General features: G+C 39.4%; 1 long non-coding RNA gene across 1 annotated transcript; it reads left to right on the top strand.

Annotated features, from left to right (window-relative positions):
• On the top strand, positions 1-20644 carry LOC117098924. Its single transcript, XR_004443648.1, has 3 exons — positions 1-108; positions 4904-4907; positions 20586-20644. It is a non-coding gene; the product is annotated as an uncharacterized LOC117098924 (long non-coding RNA).
• Positions 20645-26465: the final 5821 nt, after the last annotated feature.

Below are 26465 nucleotides of genomic sequence, written 5' to 3'. Positions count from 1 at the left end.
ACATGGCAAAACGCTGTCTGTACTAAAAATACAAAAATTAGCCAGGTGTGGTGGTGCATGCCTGTAATCTCACTACTTGGGAGGCTGAGGCAGGAGAATCGCTTGAACGTGGGGCGCAGACGTTGCAATGAGCAGACATCATGCCACTTCACTCCAGCCTGGGCAAAAGAGTGAAACTCGGTCTCAGAAACAACAACAAAAAAGTCTGAATAGCAGCCTCCATTCCTGATAGTCCATAGAGTTATTCAAACAAGCCAGTCTCATCCTCCCATGGGAACCAGGGTCGCCTCACCCTCTTGATACTATAAGGTATGCCTCCTGCAGCCTCTGGTTGTTCATTGCATTCCCAAGTGCAGCCTCTGTGTGGTCCTGCATGCAGGCAGTCTCTTTCTCCCTAGGCTGTGAGTATATGGGACTCATGCACTCTCATCGGTCCCATCTGCCCAGTGTTGGATGTCTTGTGCTTGGCCATCCACATAAACCCAGGACAGGAATGCCTCCCTCAACCATGGGGTGAAAGGAGGCAACCATAGCATACCTCTAGTTAAATGACTACATGAACAAGGAATCCGTAGTGCCGCACATCATCCCCATAAGGATTTAGCACTAGACTGGACAGAGTGCTAAAACTCATGGAGTAGGAATGAGAAGCAGATACCTGTGCAGAACCATCTTCTTATAACCCAGGTACTATACCAGGATATAAACATGTATTTATCACCTGATGAACAAGTAGAAAGCTAAGTGAGCCACCTGCTTATAACGGTTTTGAAATAAAGAATATTCTGGCTAAAGAAGCTGAGTTGATTAAAGACTAAGACTTAAAAGCTATGAAATAAAGCTTATTTAAGGCAAAGATGAATATTTACTTGTCCATAAGCAATGTTTTTTAGGAAAACCTAGGAACACTTAGCAACACCTAGTCTATTGCAAAATATGCTTTTGGTACACTATTTACACTTTTACAATCCATCACTCACAGAGAAGCTAATCATCTAGAATGCTAATGTGAAATACGGCCATGTCCGCCCCTGCTTGAATGCTTGCAGTGGTTTTTCATCCCCCAAAACAGTATAAGCTCCTAAATATCATATAGAATGCCTTGAGTGATCTGACTCCCCCGTCTCCTTCTTCAATCTCATCCCTCATTCCTGACTGTGGGATTTTCTTTTCAGGCAAAGAACCAAGCATGTGTACAGCCTGAGGAGAGTACTGAGTGGAGAGGAAAAAGTTAAATATACATGAGAGAGGGGATGAATAATAGAGTAATATTGTGGAGAAAGTTGGAGATGGGTTTTAAACAGGAAGATACAGCTCACATTCTGGTCATGACATAATGAAGGTAAATATGATCTGATGGAAATTAAATTAAATGCAGGGGGTAGAAAAGAAGCAGGATTATTGCTGAAGGTCCCAATATTCTCACTGAAGTAGTAAAAAGATCATCTGCTAAGGATGAAGGGAGTAGGGATTGAGTTCGGGTTTTGAAGAGCAGGACAAAAATTTGAGATAGTTGCTCGTGCAAATAAGAGGTGAAACTTTTCAAAGTTTAACTGAGGACCAATCTAAGGCAAGACCCTCATCTGTAGGGTTGTATGTTTTCGCCGAACAGAACTCAACCACCCAGGGGCTGATATCACAGTAGAGAAGGTGAATTATTTCATTTCTCCAAAGTTATGATTTAAATAGACTATTCAGTGAAAAGTGGTTGCCAAGACAATGGAAAAAATATAGTGTGCATCCCTAAAAAAATAGAAGCATGAATAATTATGGATAAGCCAAAGGAAAGAGAAGGATATGGCTTTGAGATAATGATGGTCACTAGGTGGAAAAATCATTCTGATGTCAAATATTATATGGAGGCCTGAAATGTTAGGGTGTTTTGCTAATATAATAACTTTTAATATTTACCATTTCTGAGGTTACTAAAACATTTTTAAAGAATAGAAAGTTCCAGCCACTATCTCCTAAGATCCCCTTTAATTATAGTAGTTGGAGTAAAGAGAGAGATTGTGAAATTGTCTGTAAAAGGTGAGTGAACAGAGAGAGTTCACTCTCTGTTAAACTCTCCTAGAGAAGAAGTTAAACTCTAGGAGAGTTTAGGATATTGTGATTTTAAGTAATAAAACAACCTATGATACCTACAGAATGTATTAACTCATGAATTTGAAAAAAACTTTGTGATAGTGCTGGCTTCAGAGATTTAAGGGCTCCAGTCAGATACAAGTTGGATTTCTCAGCTGGGCCCAGTGCCTCATGCCTGTAATTCCAGCACTTTGGGAGGCCAATGCGGGCGAATCACTTGAGGTCAGGAGTTCAAGACCAGCCTGGCCAACATGACGAAATCCCATCTCTACTAAAAATACAAAAATTAGCCAGCATGGTGATGCGTGCCTATAATCCAAGCTGCTTGGGAGGCTGAGGCAGGAGAATCGCTAGAACCTGGTTGGGGGGTGGAGGCTGCAGGAGCTGAGATCTCGCCACTGCACTCCAGCCTGGGGGACAGAGCAAGACTCCGTCTCAAAGAAAAAAAAGGAAAAAAAAAGTTGGATTTCTCTAAGTTCTCTTTTGCTAACCTTTGCAGATTGACATTAGATTCCATATGGTAGCAAAAAAAGTCTGTAGCATCTCCAACCTCATATCATATCATGTGCAGGTCTTGCAGGAAAAGCACCTCAAATGAAACCCCTAGAGTTCATTCTAATTGTTCTCAACCCTAAAACAAGCACTGTATTCAGTGAGAAACCTGAAGAATGCAAAGAAAAGGAAGATCTGTGGGGTCTATGGGACAAAGCCAGAGTTTATCTAGGTAAAGAGCATAGAGATAATTATTTGGAAGGATAGTAATAACCAACATTTTAGGTAATGGACCACACTGAGGTTTGCTTTTGTGGAAGCTGAGCAAGCTCCAGTGTAAAGGAGAAATTCTGCAAGACATCATTCAACCAACAAATGTCTTGATGAATATTACATATTGTTTCTGTGGTAGGATTATATTTAAAAGAAGTATAAAATACAGTTCCTGATTTCAAGTCCATAAGCTCTAGAATTTCATCATGGGCTAGTAGAACTTTCTACAGTAATGAAAATGTTCTATCGGTGATGTCCAATCTGGTAGCCATTATCCACATGTGGTTAAGTACTTGAAATACGGTTACTATGACTAAGAAACTGAATTTGCAATTGTATTTTATTATAATTCATTGATTTATATTTAAATATAAATAGCCACACATGACTAGTATCTAGAGTATAAGACAGCACAGCTCTAGATCATACTCTCATATAAAAGCAATGGTAAAATTTACAATATTAAGTAGCATTAAGTTAAAAAGTGTGAAAGCCTCCGAGTTTTGTAAGCAGAGATTTAAAGTGGGTTTTAGGTGTATACTTGTATGAGTAAGAATTTAAACATAAAAATTCTTCCAAATTCTCACAGGCGGTTTGATCAAAAGGTGGAAGAAGTCATCTCTCTGATGATTAGGCTTCTCCATGTGAGAATGCAGCTGGCTCAGCCTTGGTATGTGACATTCATAGCACAGAAGTTAAAGTTCTGGTAATAAAGGAGAAAATCATTTGAAGTTTGGACATTCACAGCTCTGAAACCAAGAATATCCAAACATGAACCTCTTCCAAGGATACCACAGAGAAATTCCTCCACTGGCAATACATAGCTGGTCATGTTTTTTCTTCAAGTGTCTTGTGAGAACTAGTCCTTCAGTGTAAAAGTAAATGAGGATTTCTTGTACTATTTTTATCCCTCTGACCTGACAGATACTGATTCTACAGATTCAGCTCTTGGTAAGTGGTGTAATTAGACAAAGTTGGAATTGCACACCTATTGACTTAGATTATTTGGATAGCATTGATTCACTGGTGACTGCTTTGGGTTTTTTTTTTTTTCCTAAAACCAGTTCTAAAATGGTTACCAGGTGACTAATTGAACAAATGTAACAAGGCTCTAAAGAAAATGCTTATTCTTATTTCTTCTTTGACTAGTTGGAAACAAGACATAGTCAATTATTATCATTTTTTGATTACCTGAACTAAAAGGAGGAGAGGACACTTACATCTTAGTTGATGTTTATTGAAACATTTACCTATGTACCAGCCATTTTCCTATACATCATGTATTTATAACCATGTAATTATCCAAGCAATGGTATGAGGGAGACCATTCTACTATGCTCTTTAAAGAAGAGGTAACTAGTGAAGTGACTGGTTAAATAACATGTCAGGATCAAGACCTTGATGAGATGGAACCAGGACTCAAGAGGGCAGTCTGTATCTGGAGCTTTTGATTTTAAATATCATATTGCTTCTCTCGATTTATGCATAGCAGCATATGCACACACACAATCACCGAAAGAGAACCTAAAATTGGTTTTGCAGAAAGAGGCAATATACACATTCAATCTCTTGTTGGCTATTCTCCTCAAGTAGGTTCCCTTCACTACCCTGCACCTCTTTTCTCTCCTCCCAGTAAGAACCAGTAGGATAGCCTAGGGGAAGATATTTGGGTCACAGATAATCCATAAATTTAATACACAGTTTATAGAGAAAGAAGAATTATTCATGTTGGTAAAGTGTTTTGCTGCCTATAACATATATTCTGGTGGGAAATCTAAGGGGTGATTTTTAAGGAGGTTCTAAATAAAATAATCCTAGCAAAAGAGAAAAATGCAAAATGAGACTTCAGCCATGCAAAATGCAGTAATGGCAAGGCTGTTCCCAACCTGCATTTAACAATTTCAGCTAGAAAAGTTGGTTATCTTTAATGAAATGCCACAGGCATTTACAATGAAAGAACATATTAAATGTCCTCTTTATGAACTGCAATGTTAACATTAAGCTAAGAAATTGGGAATAGGAGTGATTATTTAATCACAGCATTTACCTTTAGCAGGGTTTTATATAATAAGGAATAAATAGCTTAGTAAAGCTTCGTTTTACTGGTTGTCCCCTTTAAGTCCAAGCCTGGTCAGTTTTATCTTTTCTATCTTATTTTATTTTATTGTGTGTAACAGGGTCTCGCTGTGTCACCCAAGCTGGAGTGCAGTGGCACGATCTTGGCTCACGGCAACCTCCATCTCCTGGGTTCCAGCTATCCTCCCGCCTCAGCCTCTGGAGTAGCTGGGACTACAGGCATGCGCCACCACATCCAGCTAATTTCTCTAATTTTAGTAGAGATAGGTTTTTGCCGTGTTTGCAGGCTGGTCTCAAACTCCTGGGCTTAAGCGATCTGCCCATCTCGTCCTCCCAAAGTGCTGGGATCACAGGCATAAGCCACCGTGCCCAGGCCAGGAACTGAATTCTGCATATAAAAACAATGAGTTTGGAGCAGATTGTTCCTTACAGCCTCCAGGTGAGAAATTACTGTCACCAATACCTTTATTTCTGCCTTGTGAATGCCAGTCGTGCTATTCTGGACTTACGACTTATAGAGCTGTGAGCTCATAAATTGGTATTTTAAGCTGCTAAGTTTGTGGTAATTGTTATACTGTGATAAAAAAATGAATATAATGGGCAAACGGTACGTTAACTCTCCCACCTGAAACAAACCTTTGTGGGCATTTCTGACAAAATTAGGAAGAATCTAAACAGATATGTGATGATGTCACAAAGCTTAAAATATTCCTCAAATTTCATAATACATTTCCGTCTAAAACGTGAGTTCAAGACTTTTTTTAAAATTCATAGAACCCCATCTGTACTTATATCCTAGCATGAGGGACCCTATATTCCCGACATAGCACTGGCTGTTAAGTGTACATTCATGGACACAAGAATTGATGGATATGCAATTGGATGGAGGAAAAATATTTTTATCCATGATTCAAAATAGTTTTCTCTAATATCAGTAAAACTGACATTTCTAAGTAAAAATATTTTGATCAGAATGTTCCCATAAGAAAAATATTTTCTATAAGAAAAATATTTATATCAAATATTTAAAATATTTTCCTTCATCCAATCTTAGTAAAACTGACTTTATATGTGAAAATATTTTGATCACAATCAATGTTCCTATAAGAAAAATAATATTTTCTTAAAAGCTTCGTTTATTATTATGCCAAATTTCATGCTTGACTCCTCACATCTTCTGGCCCTCTTATATGGTTAGGCTTTGTGTCCCCACCCAAATCTCACCTTGAATTTTAATCCCCATGTGTTAAGGGAGGGAAATGATTGGATGATGGGGGTGGCTTCCCCAGCCCACCCTGGTCAGTTTGATGATGCTGATGCTAACTGTTTGCTGGGACTGAGTAAAGAAAGAAATCACTTTGAATTGGCCACATATTTTTAGTTGCAGGGTAACCAAATTCTTTATTTTGAAGATAATGTTGCCGATCATGTCTCCATTACGGGTGGCAGAAAACCCCACTGGGCGCTGCCAGGTGCACATAACTTGTTTCCATTGACAGTCACAATTGTTGTTGGACAGCCATGTTGTTATTTGTTGACTTGGTTCCATGTCCAGTTACAGTAAGGATATTGTGATATTAATGTGAGGATAACCAAAGATATGTAACATCTCTTCATTGACATGGGTCCGTTGCTTTCACAAAATTAGGTCGGTTATCTTATATTCCCACAGTACTTCATGTCTCTCTGTTAGCGTCATTGTTACACATTTAATGATTTTTTTCTATTCCAGATTTAAATTCCATGAGTGCAGTAGCCAGGACTACTGAATTATCTCTCTGTCCCCAGGGCCTAGCAGTGTGCTTAGAATAAAAAGATCTTGATGTGTTGACTAAATGGGTACATTTAGCTGGCTAGATGGGTATCATTTTTTTTTCCATAAGTCCCCCCAAGCTCTATGCATTGTTGACATGGAAGAATATCCACTGAGCTGAAAAATATTTTTGAATAATTCACTATATATTAGGTATATGTAAGGTGCCATGAGTATAACCCCTGTCATTAAGAGAACCTTATTGGAAGGAAAGACAGGTAAACAATTATAATATGGCTTTTTATGGTTTATCAAAGCAAAGTGTATGTTATGAAAATAATACCCTGATCAACTCTCCTTGGGAAGGCATGGCTAATAATTCGGAAAAGATATTTTAAAAAGTGAATGGTTAAACTTGGCCTTGAAGAAGTGATAGGAAGCCTCCACAGAAGGACCCCATGAACATATGGAACAGAACTGTTCATTTGCACACAGAAAAATAGTCTGAGATTGTTGAAGTATGGGTGATGAAGAAAAAAATGGCAGAAGAAAAGATTAAAGACATAAGCAAGGGTCAAATCCTAGAGAGCTTATAAACTGTGCTCAAACGTTTAAACTTTGTCAACTGGCCAATATTTTCTGAACTGTTTATTGAAACAGAGTCCCAATAGAAGCTTAAACATTTAAACAATTAATTCAATAAGTCCTACATACTATGTCTGCTTGGAGAGTCACAATATCCACGAAAAGTGCTGAGAAGCCCACGATCACAAAGTTTAGCTTTGCATAGCTCAGTATTTCACCAGGTTACTCTATTGTGAAATATATCCACATACTTATGCATACGTATAAAATCTCTGCTAGCAGTTCCACGTGATACACTTTGTGAATCAACGCCATAATCTTGGGATTATTTTGAGTCAGGGCCCATCATGGTCATTTCATATGTCTGAAAGATCACTCTTAACGAAAAGGGGAAAGATCAAATTAAAGGTAAGTAGGCTTGGAGATGGGGACACCAGTTAAAATACAAAGGTAGGAGTGATAGATTTTAACCTACGGTATTAAAAATGGGAACATGAAGATGAAAGCAAATTTGAGACATACTTAAGGAAAAAGATGTTCGTGATGATAAAAGAAAAAGTTCAGCTGAAATTTAAACGTCTTTAATTGAACAAAGAACGATTTGTGAACCGGGCAGCCTCTGAACCAGAATAGGTCTCAGAGACTCCAGTGACACCACATGGTGGAAAAAGATTTATGGACAGAAAAAGGAAAGTGATGCACAGAAAACAGAAGTGAGGTACAGAAACAGCTGATTATTACAAGTTGGTGTTTGCCTTGTTTGAACACAGTTCAAACAGTTGGCTACATTGGATTTGCCAAAACTTGGTGATTGGCATGAGTATAGCCTCTGATCTGCACACCGTCACTTGTTACAGTTCGCAACGCACAGAAAAACCTTTGGGCTGAACTTAAAATATGTAAGGAGGCAGCTTTTGGGCTAAAATTGATTTAACAGTGACTAATTTGATATGAAAGTTAGAGAGAGGAAAGAGTATGTGTTTCCCAGGTTTCCAGATCGCCTACATGCATGATGGTAGCATTAACAAAAAGAGAAATGAGCTTTGTGAAAAATGAAACAAATATACCATTATGCATACTAAGTTAAAAGTTATTATTGGGCATTTAATTGGAGCTAGGCACTTGACAGCTGACATATGTTTCATTTATACCACTTCTAGAATATGTAAGTGACCATGTGTTTACATATTCCTTTGTTTAATCCTGATTATCCTACTAGATAGAAACTCCTTGAGGTGAATATATAATGTATGCTGAATAAATTTTTGTGGAATACATGATTCAAGTTGAAATTTTTTTTATTGTGAGTTTAAACAAAATATGAGTTCAGTTGGGGGGGTGGGTGGGTGCTGACCACATCTCCTTTTTCCTTTGTTCCAACTGCATCGAAAGGACTGGCTCAGGCATGCAACACAAACACAACACATAGAGTTACACACCTTTCCTAGATGTGAAAATGGGGAACAGGGGGTCAAAATGTTGTCAGGAAAGAAAAATATTATAAAAATTTCCATTCCTATCCCTCTTCATGTCTTCCATAATCTTCTCTCCATTCTGGATTTAAGGGCTCCTTCTCCTAGAAGATACCTAGCAGGAGGCTCTAGAAAGCTAACAGAGGAGGGTACAAAAGAAAGGAGAAATATCACACCATGGCTCACTCTCATCTGGGTTGAAAGAGACAGAAGTAAACCTGAGCCTTCTGTTCTCTACATTACCCAAGTGAGCTCACTGAGCTAAGAAAGAACATAAAGACTTGAAATTAGAGACACAGTGAGTTACAGAGTGTGTATTTGGCAGGGTTTTCTTCCCTTATTTTAGGACACAAGGTATGGCAGTGGGTGGTTTAAAGGGTATAAATATACAGACAAGTGGTAAATGCCAATCAATTCCACAAACCTAGAAGAAATCACAGGTAATATATGTAGCTGCTGAGACAGTCAGATATGGACAAATTCTTGGAAACTCTGAGTTCCTAGAATGAATCCTTCACATACTAAACTTTCTTCAACAGCAAAAATATTATGAAAAGATCTGGTTCTATATTCTCTGCATAAATTAGACAATGAAACATCCATCAGAATATTAGAAGATCATCTGTTTAAGTCAAAGTAAATACTAAATGGGCCTTTAGTATTTACATCTAATTAACACAGATTATACTTTTAAGTTGTATTAAACTATTCTCACAGTATTTAAAAAGAAATAGAGTATTTTCTCTAAAGTACTCTTTAAAGTATTTTCTCTAAATGGTACCTGGTTTGCACTCATAAAAAAGTATCTATTGAGTATCTCCAACCTAGTTTTCAGTTCTCAGAAGTACTACTTTGAATAAGTTAAAGATTAGTCATAAATTTATTATATTCCTGTTGTTAATGATGTAAATACCTAAGCTAATTATCTACAAAATACACAAATTATTAGATATATATATGTGTATTTGTGTGTGTGTGTTTTTATTCCTTTACACAGAGAATGAAAACTACAGCAAAGCTCCATACAATATTTCATGAGGAATTTTGCATACAACTTAAATCTCTGCTTCCTCACGATCCAGTGCAGTGTATGAGTTATAGTAAGGGTGTCTACACATTTCAGTTAGCCTAGGATGGTCCCAGTTTACATCTATTGTCCCACTATAATTATGAATAACATTCTTCTCAAAGATGTCTTGGCTTAGATGATAAATGGTCACTAACACTAAAGAACAAATTCAATTAAATGTCATTACTTTTAAGTAAATTTAAAATGATTCAAGAAATTCTTACTTTTTAAGAAACATTTACTGTTTTTTGACAATATTCTAGATACAATATTAGTAACTAGGAAAAGAAAAATATTTTAGATAAATAGGGTCTCAACTTGAAACTTATGTAAGATGTATAGAGAAAGTAAATCAGAAAATTAATACATAAACAAGAAGAGAACAGATGCTGATAAATACTATTACAATTAAAACTGTGAAAAGTAACAGAGATTTCCTGGGCTGTTAGGTAACATGAAAACATTTACCACTGATCTTCCCACATCAGGCTCCTAAGTAGCTGGAACTACAGGTGTACGCCACCACGACTGGCTAATTTTTTTTATTTCATTGAGGTTGGTGCAAAAGTAACTGCGGCTTTTGCCATTAATACTTTTAATGCTTTTAATGGCAAAAGCCACAATTACTTTTACACCAACCTCATAGTAGAGATGAGGTCTCGTTATGTCGCCCAGGCTGATCTCAAAGATCTGAGCTTAAGCGGTCCTCTTAATTCGGCCTCCCAAAGTGCTGAAATTGCAGGGATGAGCCACCATGCCCAGCCATCTTTCTGCTTTAAACCCATCCTGCTCTACTCCAATGCCTACTTTTAGTAAGGCTCACAGAATTCTGGACTTCCATTAGGCATTATCACTGTGCTCAAATGACAGAGAAAAGAATGGGCAGAGATCACAATAGGAATCTTTGTCAATGACTGATTACTCAGAATGTAACATACAGACACTGCACTGGTTTCCTAGGGCTGCTGTAACAAAGCACCATGAGCTGGGTAGTAATAGGCCAGGAGTGTCTTCTCCACAGTTCAAGAGGCCAGAAGCCTGAAGTCAAATGTCTACAGGGCCACGCACTCTCCGATGGCTCAAGGGGAGAGTCTGCTCTATGCCTTTCTCCCTCTTTCTGGTGCTGCTAGCCATCCTAGGCATTCCTTGCCTGGTACTTGCATTACTCCAGCCTCTGTCTTCATTGTTACACTGTATCTGTCTCGGTGTCTCTTGACACAGTCATGTTGCATTAGAGACCCATTCTACTCCAGTATGACCTCATCTTAACCTATTATACAATTGCAAAAACCCTGTATTAGTCCATTTTCACGCTGCTGATAAAGACATACCCAAGACTGGGTAATTAATAAAGAAAAAGAGGTTTGATGGACTCACAGTTCCACGTGGCTGGGGAGGACTCACAATCATGGTGGAGGGCAAAAGCACATCTACGTGGTGGCAGACAAGAAAGAGAGAATTTGTGCAGTGAAACTCCCCTTTATAAAACCATCAGATCTCACGAGACTTACTCACTATTATGAGAACAATATGGGGAAACCACCCCCATGATTCAATTATCTCCCACCAGGTTGCTTTCACAACATATGGGAATTCTGGGAGCTACAATTCAAGATGAGATTTGGGTGGGGACACAGCCAAACTATATCAAACCCTATTACCAAATAAGTTTGCATTCTGAAGTATGAGGGGTTTCTATATATATTTTCAAAGGACCAATTTGATCCATAACAGGCAACTTACTAGAATATAATTTTATGTGCTTCACAGATAAAAGTTTAGGTCTGACGAGGAAAAACCTGACTTGAGTTACCAATGTAGGCATTCATAACCTCTTACCTCTGTAAGGAAGGTAACAGGTGATTTCATGGAAAGCATCATCCCCTTGGAAAAGACATTGCAACACAGACGCAAATATACCCTAAATATTCCTCCAATATTTTCCCCAAGAGATTTGCAAGTTACATGATGGCAACAAAGGCACTGAGAAAAAAAATTTATTCAAATGTGGGGGCTTAACAGAAATTAGTTCTGAGGTAATGTTAACAGACAGGGACCAAAAACACCACTGTAGTTTATTCAAAGCGGAGGTGTGTGGATGTCAGGTAATAAGTGGAGCTTTTGTCCCTGCCCGATTCATACTGGGTGCAGCAGAGCGGCAAATTACTCTTGTGGCTATGTCTCAAGTTCCTGAATTTATAAAGAATATTGCAACACTCAGAAACTGACAAAATTTCTACACTGATGGCTTATGAGGTGAAAGCTAGGATAGGAAGAGCCAGGTGAAAGTCCCTAAAACTTCCTTTCTCAGCTAGGATAGTAAAGCAAGGGCAATATCACGCTTTCACAGGACTTGAAAAGATTAATTGCATTATCAAAGGCTACAAAGATGCTGTGGATTTCTATCACATTTCAATGTAACTCATCTGTCGAATGTATGCAACTCATTTACGTAATTTCCTCTCTTTTCTTCTTTCCACATCCTTTCACTTTCCACCTTCCCAGTGACTTGAGAAGCTGGTTTAACGTTATGCTCTTTCCTATCTCCTGAAGTCATTCTCCATGTTTAACTCTAACAATCCTTTTCCACAATATCTTTTACCTTCTCAAAGTCAATTAGTTTATTTCCATCCATTCCAGTTATAATCTGAACTTCATTATCCCTCAAAACCAAATCATATCTGTATCCCCAATTCTGACATTCCCTTTTTGATCATAGCTTCCTTTCTTTCATCTCTCTGCTCCATCATTCTCAATGAATACATTAATTATCTGCTTTATAATGCTAGCATTCATCAATTACATCTGAGACTTTATTCTTAGTTTCAGCATGATGCATTATTTTGATACATAGTTCCTGTACCTTGGAATTTCTTAACCACGATGGTTTCCATAATCATCACTCTATTATTCTCCAGTTCTAAGTAAACCATACTAAATTTTTCCTTTATTTCTAGAAGGAATTAATGAATTTAAATGATTGGGTCCACTATAAGCATATGCCATTATACCACAGGTGGACCCTCATGGATGCTAGAAACTCACTTATTCAGGCTTTATTGTTACCCTGTATATTTCTATAGTAACAGTTTCAAATTTCCTTCTATTTTTTAATGGTTGTGAATTTCTATTTTGCCTCAAAGGAAATTCTGAACTTGGTAAGTAACTGGATCTATGGCTTTTCCTTGACCTAAGAAGCTCTCTTGACAAAGAGCACATGATAAAATCAGTTTCAAATACCATTCTTTAAACTATGAAGCGGTATTTCTTATACATTATAAAAATATTTTAATTATGATATTAAGTCATCATTTTGCACTCTTAAGATAACGTGGATTTGGACTTAGTTGCCATCTCTATAATATTTGGCTAGATCACTGAACATATTCTATTTTCCTACTTCTAATATAGGGATAATAATTTTAGAATACTTTTAAATTTGTTTATAATAGACATAGGAGCACTTTAAACTATGTAAAGCACAGACAATAACGAAAATATCAAAACAATGAGAAAGTGAGAGAAAAACCAAGGCTGGATAATGCACACAGCATGCATGAATGTTCTGTTCTTTAGTCCTACAATGGAAAGTCAGAAGGAAATTGGTGGCAATTTCCTCCAAGGACAGATAATTGGCATTGAGTCCCACTAGACTTATTAATTAGGGGAGCACATAGAGTTCTTGACACATGATAAATAACATAGAAGTTGAAACATGCCAGGAAGTTCTCTTAGCTTTATTTCAAAAAAAAAAAAAGGGGGGGCGTTTGTGATTCTCTTGGCAATTTCCTTAAAATTTCACATTTACACATAAAGAATAAGCACCATCTAAAGGGTATCTAGGATCATGGTCAAAAACTTTTAGTTAATTTTGAGTCATAGTTTTCACATAAATGGAGGGTGTATTAGTCCATTTTCACACTGCTATCAAGAAATATCCGAGACCAGGTAATTTACAAAGGAAAGAGCTTAATTGACTCACAGTTGTGCATGGTTGGGGAGTCCTCAGACAACTTACAATTATGGCAGGAGGGGAGCCAAACACATCCTTCTTCACAAGGTGGCATGAGAGAGAAGAATATGCATGTGGGCACAGAAATAACTACCATTTATAAAACCATCACATCTCATGAGAATTCACTCACTATTATGAGAACAGCGTGAGGGAAACTGTCCCCATACTCTAATCACTTCCCTCTCTTGACATGTGTGGATTACAATTTGAGATGAGATTTGGGTGGAGACACAAAGGCAACCATATCATTCTGCCCTGGCCCCTCCCAAATCTCATGTCCCCTTTCACATTTCAAAACCAATCATGCCTTCCCAACAGTCCCCCAAAGTCTTAATTGATTCCAGCATTAACCCAAAAGACCAAGTCCAAAGTTGCATCTGAGATAAGGCAAGCCTCTTCTGCCTAGGAGGCTGTAAAATCAAAAGCAAGTTAGTTACTTCCAAGATACAATTGTTATAGGCATGAATGGGGCAGAAGAGGGCTCTCCCCCTACCCACTAGACCTGTCAGGTGATAGTTTGGCAGTTATCACTTTGCCTCTCTAAAAATGATAATTTGGCAGCCAGGGAGAGACAATCTCCTGATGGTCCACACCTGTTAACATTAAAAGTGTTAACTGAATGCAGACCCCAGGGAGTAACAGCTTCCTATGCATGCATATTAGGAGACAAAATGGCAAGGTATGATCTTCCGGGTACACTCCACCAGAAAAAGGAAGAAAGGCTCAGATGAGCATGCATATAACTCCCTAAACACAACGAGTGTGCTCACTCCCCAAGGGTAAGGAGGGCTCTACACACGCGGGCAGCCCACCCCAAGGGAAGAATCATGGGAAAGAGGTGAGCTTATAAAAGACCTAGGATCATGGTTAAATGGGGCACTTGACCTTCTCTCTTTAACCTTCATGTACCCTCTTGGGTCTCTTCCAAGTGCACCTTTCTTTCTTTCTTGTTCTAAGTCCTTTTTAAATAAACTGCCATTTCTGCTCTAGAACTTGCCTCGGTCTCTTTTTCTGCTTTATGCCCCACAGTCAAATTCTTTCTTCTAAGGAGGGAAAGGCTGAAGTTGCTACAGACCCATAAAGATAGGCTGCTGGTAACCTGGGATAACTTGATCACTTCCTCTGTTAACACAGTGAAGGCGCAGGCATTGGATAAATATTCCCATTTCAAATGGGAGAAATTGGCCAAAGCAAAGGGGCCACATGCAAGCCTGAAATTCAGTGGGAGAGTCATCAAATCTTAAAGCTCTTTGACTCAATGGCTCACATCCAGGTCATGCCAATGCAAGAGGTGGGCTCCCATGGCCTTGGACAGCTCTGCTCCTGTGGCTTTGCAGGGTACCTCACCCCCTTCCCCCACTCCAGCTGCTTTCATCCCTGGCATTCAGTGACAGCAGCTTTTCCAGGCTTACAGTGCAAACTGTCGGTGGCTCTATCATTCTGGGATCTGGAGAATGCTGGCCCTCTTCTCACAGCTCCACTAGGAGGTGTCCCACTGGGAACTCTGTGAGGGGGCTCCAACCTCCTATTTCCCTTCCACACTGCCCTAGCAGAGTTTCTCCATGAGGACTCTGCCCCTGAGCACACCTCTGCCTGGACAAACAAGCGTTTCCATACATCCTATGAAATCTAGGAGGAGGTTCCCAAACCTCAATTCTTTTTTTTTTTATTGATTTATTGATTGATTGATTATTTATTATTTATTTTTTATTATACTTTAAGTTCTAGGGTACATGTGCATAACGCGCAGGTTTGTTACATATGTATACTTATGCCATGTTGCTGTGCTGCACCCATCAACTCGTCAGCACCCATCAATTCATCATTTATATCATGTATAACTCCCCAATGCAATCCCTCCCTCCTCTCCGCTCCCCATGATAGGCCCCAGTGTGTGATGTTCCCCTTCCCGAGTCTAAGTGATCTCATTGTTCAGTTCCCACCTATGAGTGAGAACATGCGGTGTTTGGTTTTCTCTTCTTGTGATAGTTTGCTAAGAATGATGGTTTCCAGCTGCATCCATGTCCCTACAAAGGACGCAAACTCATCCTTTTTATGGCTGCATAGTATTCCATGGTGTATATGTGCCACATTTTCTTAATCCAGTCTGTCACAGATGGACATTTGGGTTGATTCCAAGTCTTTGCTATTGTGAATAGTGCCGCAATAAACATACGTGTGCATGTGTCTTTGTAGTAGAGTAATTTATAATCCTTTGGGTATATACCCAGTAGTGGGATGGCTGGGTCATATGGTACATCTAGTTCTAGATCCTTGAGGAATCGCCATACTGTTTTCCATAATGGTTGAACTAGTTTACAATCCCACCAACAGTGTAAAAGTGTTCCTATTTCTCCACATCCTCTCCAACACCTGTTGTTTCCTGACTTCTTAATGATTGCCATTCTAACTGGTATGAGATGGTATCTCATTGTGGTTTTGATTTGCATTTCTCTGATGGCGAGTGATGATGAGCATTTTTTCATGTGTCTGTTGGCTGTATGAATGTCTTCTTTTGAGAAATGTCTGTTCATATCCTTTGCCCACTTTTTGATGGGGTTGTTTTTTTCTTGTATATTTGTTTGAGTTCTTTGTAGATTCTGGATATTAGCCCTTTGTCAGATGAGTAGGTTGCAAAAATGTTCTCCCATTCTGTAGGTTGCCTGTTCACTCTGATGGTAGTTTCTTTTGCTGTGCAAAAGCTCTTTAGTTTAATTAGATCCCATTTGTCAATTTTGGCTTTTGCTGCCATTGCTTTTGGTGTTTTAGACATGAAGTCCTTGCCCATGCCTATGTCCTGAATGGTACTACCTAGATTTTCTTCTAGGGTTTTTATGGTATTAGGTCTAACATTTAAGTCTCTAATCCATCTTGAATTAATTTTCGTATAAGGGGTAAGGAAAGGATCCAGTTTCAGCTTTCTACTTATGGCTAGCCAATTTTCCCAGCACCATTTATTAAATAGGGAATCCTTCCCCATTTCTTGTTTCTCTCAGGTTTGTCAAAGTTCAGATGGCTGTAGATGTGTGGTATTATTTCTGAGGACTCTGTTCTGTTCCATTGGTCTATATCTCTGTTGTGGTACCAGTACCACGCTGTTTTGGTTACTGTAGCCTTGTAGAATAGTTTGAAGTCAGGTAGCGTGACGCCTCCAGCTTTGTCCTTTTGACTTAGGATTGTCTTGGCAATGCGGGCTCTTTTTTGGTTCCATATGAACTTTAAAGCCGTTTTTTCCAATTCTGTGAAGAAAGTCATTGGTAGCTTGATGGGGATGGCATTGAATCTATAAATCACCTTGGGCAGTATGGCCATTTTCATGATATTGATTCTTCCTATCCATGAGCATGGTATGTTCTTCCATTTGTTTGTGTCCTCTTTGATTTCACTGAGCAGTGGTTTGTAATTCTCCTTGAAGAGGTCCTTTACATCCCTTGTAAGCTGGATTCCTAGGTATTTTATTCTCTTTGAAGCAATTGTGAAAGGAAGTTCATTCCTGATTTGGCTCTCTGCTTGTCTGTTACTGGTGTATAAGAATGCTTGTGATTTTTGCACATTAATTTTGTATCCTGAGACTTTGCTGAAGTTGCTTATCAGCTTAAGGAGATTTTGGGCTGAGACGATGGGGTTTTCTAAATATACAATCATGTCATCTGCAAACAGGGACAATTTGACTTCTTCTTTTCCTAACTGGATACCCTTGATTTCTTTCTCTTGCCTGATTGCCCTAGCCAGAACTTCCAACACTATGTTGAATAGGAGTGGTGAGAGAGGGCATCCCTGTCTTGTGCCAGTTTTCAAAGGGAATTTTTCCAGTTTTTGCCCATTCAGTATGATATTAGCTGTGGGTTTGTCATAATAGCTCTTATTATTTTGAGGTACGTTCCATCAATACCAAATTTATTGAGCGTTTTTAGCATAAAGGGCTGTTGAATTTTGTCAAAAGCCTTTTCTGCATCTATTGAGATAATCATGTGGTTCTTGTCTTTGGTTCTGTTTATATGCTGGATTACGTTTATTGATTTGCGAATGTTGAACCAGCCTTGCATCCCAGGGATGAAGCCCACTTGATCATGGTGGATAAGCTTTTTGATGTGCTGCTGAATTCGGTTTGCCAGTATTTTATTGAGAATTTTTGCATCGATGTTCATCAGGGATATTGGTCTAAAATTCTCTTTTTTTGTTGTGTCTCTGCCAGGCTTTGGTATCAGGATGATGTTGGCCTCATAAAATGAGTTAGGGAGGATTCCCTCTTTTTCTATTGATTGGAATAGTTTCAGAAGGAATGGTACCAGCTCCTCCTTGTACCTCTGGTAGAATTCAGCTGTGAATCCATCTGGTCCTGGACTTTTTTTGGTGGGTAGGCTATTAATTGTTGCCTCGATTTCAGAGCCTGCTATTGGTCTATTCAGGGATTCAACTTCTTCCTGGTTTAGTCTTGGGAGAGTGTAAGTGTCCAGGAAATTATCCATTTCTTCTAGATTTTCTAGTTGATTTGCGTAGAGGCGCCCAAACCTCAATTCTTATCTTCTGTGCACCCACAGGACCAATACCACGAAGAAGCTGCCAAGGCTTGGGGCTTACAATCTCTTAAGCAACAGACTGAGCTGTACCTTGGCCCATCTTAGCCACCACTGGAGCAGCAAGGACACAGAGCACCAAGTCCAGAGGCTGCACAGAGCAAGGGGGCCCTGGGCCAGGTCCACAAAACCACATTTCCCTCCTAGACCTCTGGGCCCATGATGGGAGGGGCTGCCATCAATGTCTCTGACACGCCCTGGAGGCATTTCCCCCACTGTCTTGGTGATTACCATTTGGCTCCTCATCCGTTATGCAAATTTCCGCAGCCCCCTTGAATTTCTCCACAGAAAACGGGTTTTTTTTTTCCATTGCATGATCAGGCTGAGCGTTTTCCAAACTTTTACCTCTTTTTACACTGTCACCTCTTGAACAGCTTTGCTGCTTACAAATTTTTCCACCCGATACCCCAAATCATCTCTCCCAAGTTCAAAGTTACATAGACCTCTAGGGCAGGGACAAAATGTTGCCAGTCTCTTTGCTAAAGCATAGCAAGAGTAACATTTATTACAGTTCCTCATCTCCATCTGAGACCACCTCATCCTGGACTTCATTGTCCATATCACTATCAGCATTTTGGTCAAAGTCATTCAACAAGTCTCTAGGAAGTTCCAAACTTTCCCACATCTTCCTTTCTTCTTCTGAGCCCTCCAACTGTTTTAACCTCTGCCCATTGCCCAGTTCCAAAGTTGCAGCCACATTTTGAGGTATCTTTACAGCAGTAGCCCACTCCTAGTATCAATTCATTGTATTAATCTGTTTTCACACTGCTATAAAGAAATATTGGGACTGGGTAACTTATAAAGGAAAGAGGTTTAATTGGCTCACAGTTCTGCATGGCTGGGGAAGCTTCAGAAAGCTTACAATCATGGTGCAAGGGGAAGCAAACACATCCTTCCTCACAAGGTGGCAGGAGAGAGAAGAGCAAGTGTGTGAACACAGGAAAAACTAACATTTATAAAACCATCAGATCTTGTGAAAATTCACCCACTATCATGAGAACAACATGGGAGAAACCTCCCCCATAAACCAATCACTTCCCTCCTTTGACACACGGGGATTACAATTCAAGATGAGATTTGGGTGGGGACACAAAGCCTAACCACATCAGAGGGTCAGAAGATGTGAGGAATCAAGTATGAAATGTAGCATAATAATAAACTAAGCTTTTAAGAAAATATTATTTTTCTTAGAGGAACATTGACTGTGATCCAAATATTTTCACGTGTCAGTTTTACTGATACTGGATAGAGGAAAATACTTTGAATATTGGATAAAAATTTTGTTCTTATAGGAAACATTTTCCTTATAAGAAAATGAATTGTAATCAAAAGATCATAATATATTTCTCATAGGAAATATTTTTCTTATAGGAACATTGATTGTGATGAAAATATTTTTACATATAAATATCAGTTTTACTGATACTGGATAAAGAAAAATATTTTGAATATTGGATAAAAATTTTTTTCTCTATCCAATTGCGCATCCATTGATACTTGTGTCCATGAATACACACTTAATAGCCAGTGCTATGTAGGAAATATAGGACCTCATATGCTAGGATGTAAGTACAGGAGGGATTCTGTGAATTAAATAAAAGGCTTGAACTCACTTTTTAGACAAAAATGTATTATGAAATTTGAGGAATATTTTAAGCTTTATGACACCATCACATACCTGTTTAGACTCTTCCTAATTTTGTCAGAAATGCCCACAAAGGTTTGTTTCAGGTGGGAGAGTTAATGTAGCCTTTGCCCATTATATTCATTTTCTATTACAGTATAACAATTGCCACAAACTTAGCAGCTTAAAATACCAATTTATGAGCTCACAGCTCTATAAATCAGAAATCCAGAACAGCACGACTGGCATTCACAAAGCAGAAATAAAGGTATTAGTGAGACTGAGTTCTCTCGTGGAGGCTGTAAGAAATAATCTGCTCCAAACTCATTGTTTTTATATGCAGAATTCAGTTCCTGGGCCTGGCATGGTGGCTCACGCCTGTAATCCCAGCACTTTGGAAGGTCGAGGCGGGTGGATTGCTTGAGTTCAGGAGTTTGAGACCATCCTGGGCAACATGATGAAACCCAGTCTCTAACAAAACTACAAAAATTACCTGGGCATGGTGGCTCGCGCTTGTAGTCCCAGCTACTTGGGGACTAAGGCAGGAGGATTGTTTGAGCCCAGGAGGCGGATGTTGCAGTGAGCCAAGATCACACCACTGCACTCCAACATGGGTGACAGAGTTAGACCCTGTCTCAAAAAAAAAAAAAAAAAAAAAATTCCACTTCTTGCAGTTATATTTGGAGGTTGCTTTCAGCTCCCAGATGCTGCCCCTACTCGCTGCTACTGTAGTTCTTTCCATCTACAAGCCAGCAACAGTGTGTCAAATACTTCTTGTGCTTGCAACCTCTGATTACACCTCTCTGACTGGCCAGAGGAAGCTCTCTGATTTCAAAGGTCTTGTGTGATTAGGTCAGGCCCAGTTGTGTGATCTTCTTGTCTTAATGTCAACTGATAGAGTAATTTAGTTTCTTCTGCAAAATCTCTGAACAGCAACACCTAGATCTGTATTTGATTGAATACCTGGATGAAGATGTGTGAACAATAGCGGTGGGAAATTTAGGGACCATCTTAGAATTCTATTGACCATGCACCTCCAAATTCTACCAAACACTATGTTCCATATACATACACAAGGTTGTGTCCTGAGACGGCTTTTTCCCCTGTGATACACGACAGAGGAGCTCTGTCCTGTATTAGAATTCAATCACAGGACTGAATCTAACATCCTAATGGAAACAGCCAACTTCCTTAGTTAAGCCTCCCTGGGCTTAGGTCCGAAAGAACACAAGCACTTACCAGAGCCCAGTGTCTGTCTCATTTTACCTTCTTAATAAATGTGGCTCCCACAGGCCCTTAGTGAAATATTTGGTCTTCTTGCTTCAGGATAGAAAAACTCTGGCATAGCATATGGAGAAAACTAAGTCGCTAGTTTTCTAAATGTTTATGTATCTTCATTGACTAGTTTTAAGATACCTGTTCTTGGAATCAATAAAGAGTATTTTATAACATAAAGTGCTTAAAAGACAACTAATACTCAACTCTTGGACATATATAGTTTAAAACAAAGGTATTTACAAGAAGCTAACATAAATTATATTTTTAAAAATTACATGGAAATTCAAGGGCCTCCTGTTTGATATTTACATGTATTAACATTTAGTAATATCCTACTGCTTCGTAATTAGAGTCGACTCCCAAGAGATAGACCATAATTGCTCATTTTGTAGATGTGGCACTCCTGGATCAAGAAGTGATTAAAATATTTATATTGCACAGCTTGTTCCATTCACTTATATTATCAGATTAATTTACTTTGATTCTCTGTGCATCAATGTTTTCACTTTTTTTCCTGTAAAATGGCACTTGAAAGAAAATAATTTTTCACTGTAGTTTTAATAGCACCCAGTTGTGCATTAGAAATAACTAAAATGATGATAGATTAATATTGAGACTTTTCTACACTAATACACTACAAATAAATTTTCTAGGTACAAGATATAAAATACAAAGGGACTAATAGTAAAAATCATGTTTAGTAGGACTCCTCTAATAGATAAAATTTGAATTAGTAATTTGCTAGTGATAGATTATTTCAAATTTTTTATCTATGTTAGGAAAATTTATTTTCCATGTTTAAAATATTGCTAATCATAATGAAAATTAAAGAATATGAGGATATATTTTATTGTCTTACTTTTTGATAATATAATGTGAATATTGTTTCAGTTCTTTTCAGGTATGTATCTTTGCATATTTGTCCCAGAGAATTTAATATTAAAAGTGAAATTTGTATGAACACTTTTATAGCTTTAATAAATTTATTTTTATAAATATACCACCAAAATCACACTGAGCAAAGACCTGTATCTGGAAATTGGTTTTCAAAGGGCTTCATTTCATATTACCTGTATTACAAGGTCAAAAGCTAGTAAGGAAAATAATTAACCAGGATGGAGAATGTGTAGCCAAGGCATCAACATAGCTAAGAAAATTAGCTTTGGGCACTTCTGACTTGAGCTAAAATAAAAATGAAGTTAGTATGAGACGCTTAATTAAGTGACCAAAATACAAATCCCCTTTAAGTAATTTGTATAAAACTATACTACTGAAAATCAAATCTGCTCACAATCAATTTTACTGTCGTTTTTGAAGTATGTTAACAAAATACAGACATCAGCCTAAGGGCCATTGGAGGCAGCGAGTTTATATCTTTAAGGTACAAAAGATGGAAGAACTGTCAGAACTCCAGCCTCCCATTACTGTTAAACATTCACTGCCCGCAGTGTCTGACAACATGAAAGGAAAGAAAATAAAAGCTTGTCCAGTTAGACCCTAATATCTTCTAGACGACATTGTTATAGTCCCTTAAGCAAAATAGAAAACAAGAATTAAGTTAGGAAAAGAGACATGCCAAAATATGAATGCACAAAATCTCTCTAGCCAGCGAAAGACCTTTTGGTCAACCATTATTGATTTCACCTGGAGGCACAATTGTCCTCACTGTAACTAACTAACCAAAAGAGTAATTTCCAAAAACAGAGGGAGAAAAAAAGCCTGTAAAAGATGGGGTGGGAAACATCTGGATGTAACCAGATAACGAGAAGGAATCCAGTAAAAAAGAAAAAAAACTTTGAAAATTAACAATCAACACTTCAGTGCAGAGATGTAAGCCAAATTCGTCCTCACTTTGAATATGCAATCTATCATTATTAAAAACAGAGTAATAAAGCAAAATTAAATTCAGTTAGAAGTCACTGCTTACTTGGGTAGAAAGTTCAAGCCAACACTAAGACAAACTTCGGAGTTTCCCAGTACTTCCTTCAAGCTGGAGGAGGAGAACACACCAGAGAACCTGTCTAAACCTGTGAAGAAATCTGGATAATAGGTCAGTGCCTCCAAGGACAACTGATGTGTTGAATGGATCTCTCTTCATATGCATGGGTGCATGCACATCAGCGCCAGTTTTCACGGAGGATAATAGTGAGATGCAGGTGACTCTTGCCACACCCCAAGACATAGAGAGTCACTCTCTTGCCATTACTACCACCATCATGGCCAACAACCAGCTATAGCTGGTTATTTCTGCCTGTCTCTACCACATTGCTCTGACATTGCCTTCAGTCCAATCACTTCTTCCATGCTGTCACCAGAAGTTGGTAGAAACTGAAAAATGTACCATAAGGTACCGGTAGATAATAAGCTCTCTTAAAGTAAGTCATGTCCCTAATCTATGCCATTTGCTGATTTCCATGGTCTAAACACTGACTATGGCTAATTGTAGGCTGCCAACCTGACCTCACCAAGGTGGAGCTGGGAAGAGATGTGCAGCGTTTCCTCTCAGGAGGAGCCACTGCAAGCTGGCCGCAGCGTACTTCCGAATGTAAATCAGGGTTCCATTGAAGGGAGATTCAGAAATTAACAACCAAGAGTTGAGTGCCGTATTCGTTAGGGTTCTCTAAAGGGACAGAACTAATGGATAGATGTATTTATGAAGGGGAGTTTATTAGGAGAATCGACTCACACGATCACAACGTGAAGTCCCACAAGAGGCCCGTCTGCAAGGTGAGGAGCCAGGAAGCCAGTCCCAGTCCCAAAACCTCAAAAGTAGAGAAGCTGACAGGGCAGCCGTCAGTCTGTGACCAAAGGCCCGAAAGCCCCTGGAAAATCACTGGTGTAAGTCCAAGGGTCCAAAAGCTGAAGAACCTGGAGTTTGATGTTCGAGGGCAGAAAACATCCAGCATGGGAGAAAGATGAAGACTGGAAGACTCAGCGAGTCTCCTCCTTCCACTTTCTTCTGCCTGCTTTATTCTAGCCATGCTGGCAGCTGATGGCATGGTGCCCACCCAGACTGAAAATGGGTCTGCCACTCCCAGTCACATGTGAATCTCCTTTGGCCACACCCTCACAGACACACCCAGGATCAATACTTTGCATCCTTCAATCCAATCACGTTGACACTCAATATTAATCATCAGAAGTGCCATCAAAGGCTTATAAAGATTATAATCCAGACTTGCTTTCTTTTTCACAGACTATGGTGCAGGATTTAGACCTCTTAAGGGGTTATTTAATGAATACACATCCTCAAGCTGAATCAGCTGTCTCTGGAAGTGTGTTGTTTTTATTGGGAATGTACAGACCTTGAGGACTGCCTTTATTATCACCCTAAACAAACATCTCTGCAGAAACCCCTTCCTTTACTGGAGATAACAGCATGCATAGTAAGGCAAGGGGAACTGACCTGTATAAATGCCATTATTGTAAGACATCAAGCTAAGCATTTTATCTCAGTTACTCCTCATGCCTGTTTTCATTTAACTCTTCAATAAACACATTTTAAGAAGGAGAACTAGTGTTTCTTCACTTAGAAGTTTTTTCAACTTGTTTTTGTAGAGTTCTTTGTTGCTTCTTCCACACCCCTGCAGATCCTTTTTTACTACTAAAACTTGTAGTGCACTGAAATTACTTAACAAAAGGAGACTGTAATCTGCTTAAGAATAGAGATATCGGCCGGGCGCGGTGGCTCAAGCCTGTAATCCCAGCACTTTGGGAGGCCAAGACGGGTGGATCACGAGGTCAGGAGATCGAGACCATCCTGGCTAACACGGTGAAACCCCTCTCTACTAAAAACACAAAAAACTAGCCGGGCGAGGTGGCGGGCGCCTGTAGTCCCAGCTACTCAGGAGGCTGAGGCAGGAGAATGGCGTGAACCCGGGAGGCGGAGCTTGCAGTGAGCCGAGATCCGGCCACCGCACTCCAGCCTGGGCGATAGAGCAAGACTCCGTCTCAAAAAAAAAAAAAAGGAAAAAAAAAAAAGAATAGGAGATATCTTTCACTTAACTTTATATACTCAGAGTCTAGCACACAGTCTGGTGCAGAGCAGTAACTAAAATACTTTGAACAAGGCTAGTAGACCATGGAATATGCACCATCTAGGAAGTCAGCAGGTCTGAGTTCTATGCCCAGCCCTGCTGTTAACTGGTTTTAATTACTCATCGTCTTAGTCCGTTTGCATTGCTATAACATAGGCTAGGTGGCTCTAAAACAACACAAATTTATTTCTCACTCTTCTGGACTCTGGGAAGTCCAAGATCAAGACATTAGCAGATTCTGTGTCTAATGAGAGCCATCTTCTTGATGTGTCCTGATGTGACGGAAAAGGGAACTCCAGATTCTTCCGTTCCTTGTAAGGCACTTATCTCTTTCACTACGGCTCCACCTTCATGACCTAATCACCTCCCAAAATTCCCACCTCCTAATTCCATCACCCTGGGAGATAGGCATTCAAGATTTGAATATTGATCAGATATAAACATTCAGTCTATAGCATTAATTTCTCCTTGGGCTCCAGTGACTTATTTATAAAATGAAAAGATAAGCAGATACTTCACAAGGACACTTTTAATATTACATGTTTACAAATTTAGTTTATACTTCCATCAGGGATGACATGAATATCTCATAAAAAAAAAAAAAAAAAAGGGCGGAGCAAGATGGCCGAATAGGAACAGCTCCAGTCTCCAACTCCCAGCGCGAGCGACACAGAAGACCGGTGATTTCTGCATTTTCAACTGAGGTACTGGGGTCATCCCTCTAGGGAGTGCCGGACAATCCGTGCTGGTCAGCTGCTGCAGCCTGACCAGCGCGAGCTGAAGCAGGGCGAGGCATCGCCTCACCTGCAAGCGCAAGGGGGAAGGGAATCCCTTTTCCTAGCCAGGGGAACTGAGACACACAACACCTGGAAAATCGGGTAACTCCCACCCCAATACTGCGCTTTAAGGAAACAGGCACACCAGGAGAATATATCCCACACCTGGCCGGGAGGGTCCCACGCCCACAGAGCCTCCCTCACTGCTAACACAGCCGACTGCGGCGATCTATCCGCAAGGCAGCAGCGAGGCTGGGGGAGGGGCGCCCGCCATTGCTGAGGCTTAAGTAGGTAAACAAAGCCGCTGGGAAGCTCGAACTGGGTGGAGCTCACAGCAGCTCAAGGAAGTCTGC

Source organism: Trachypithecus francoisi, unplaced genomic scaffold (genome assembly GCF_009764315.1).
Source record: "Trachypithecus francoisi isolate TF-2019V2 unplaced genomic scaffold, Tfra_2.0 Contig01474, whole genome shotgun sequence".
Lineage (NCBI taxonomy): Eukaryota > Metazoa > Chordata > Mammalia > Primates > Cercopithecidae > Trachypithecus > Trachypithecus francoisi.
The sequence above is the reverse complement of the archived record's forward strand: the minus strand, read 5'-3'. Positions and strand labels throughout refer to the sequence as shown.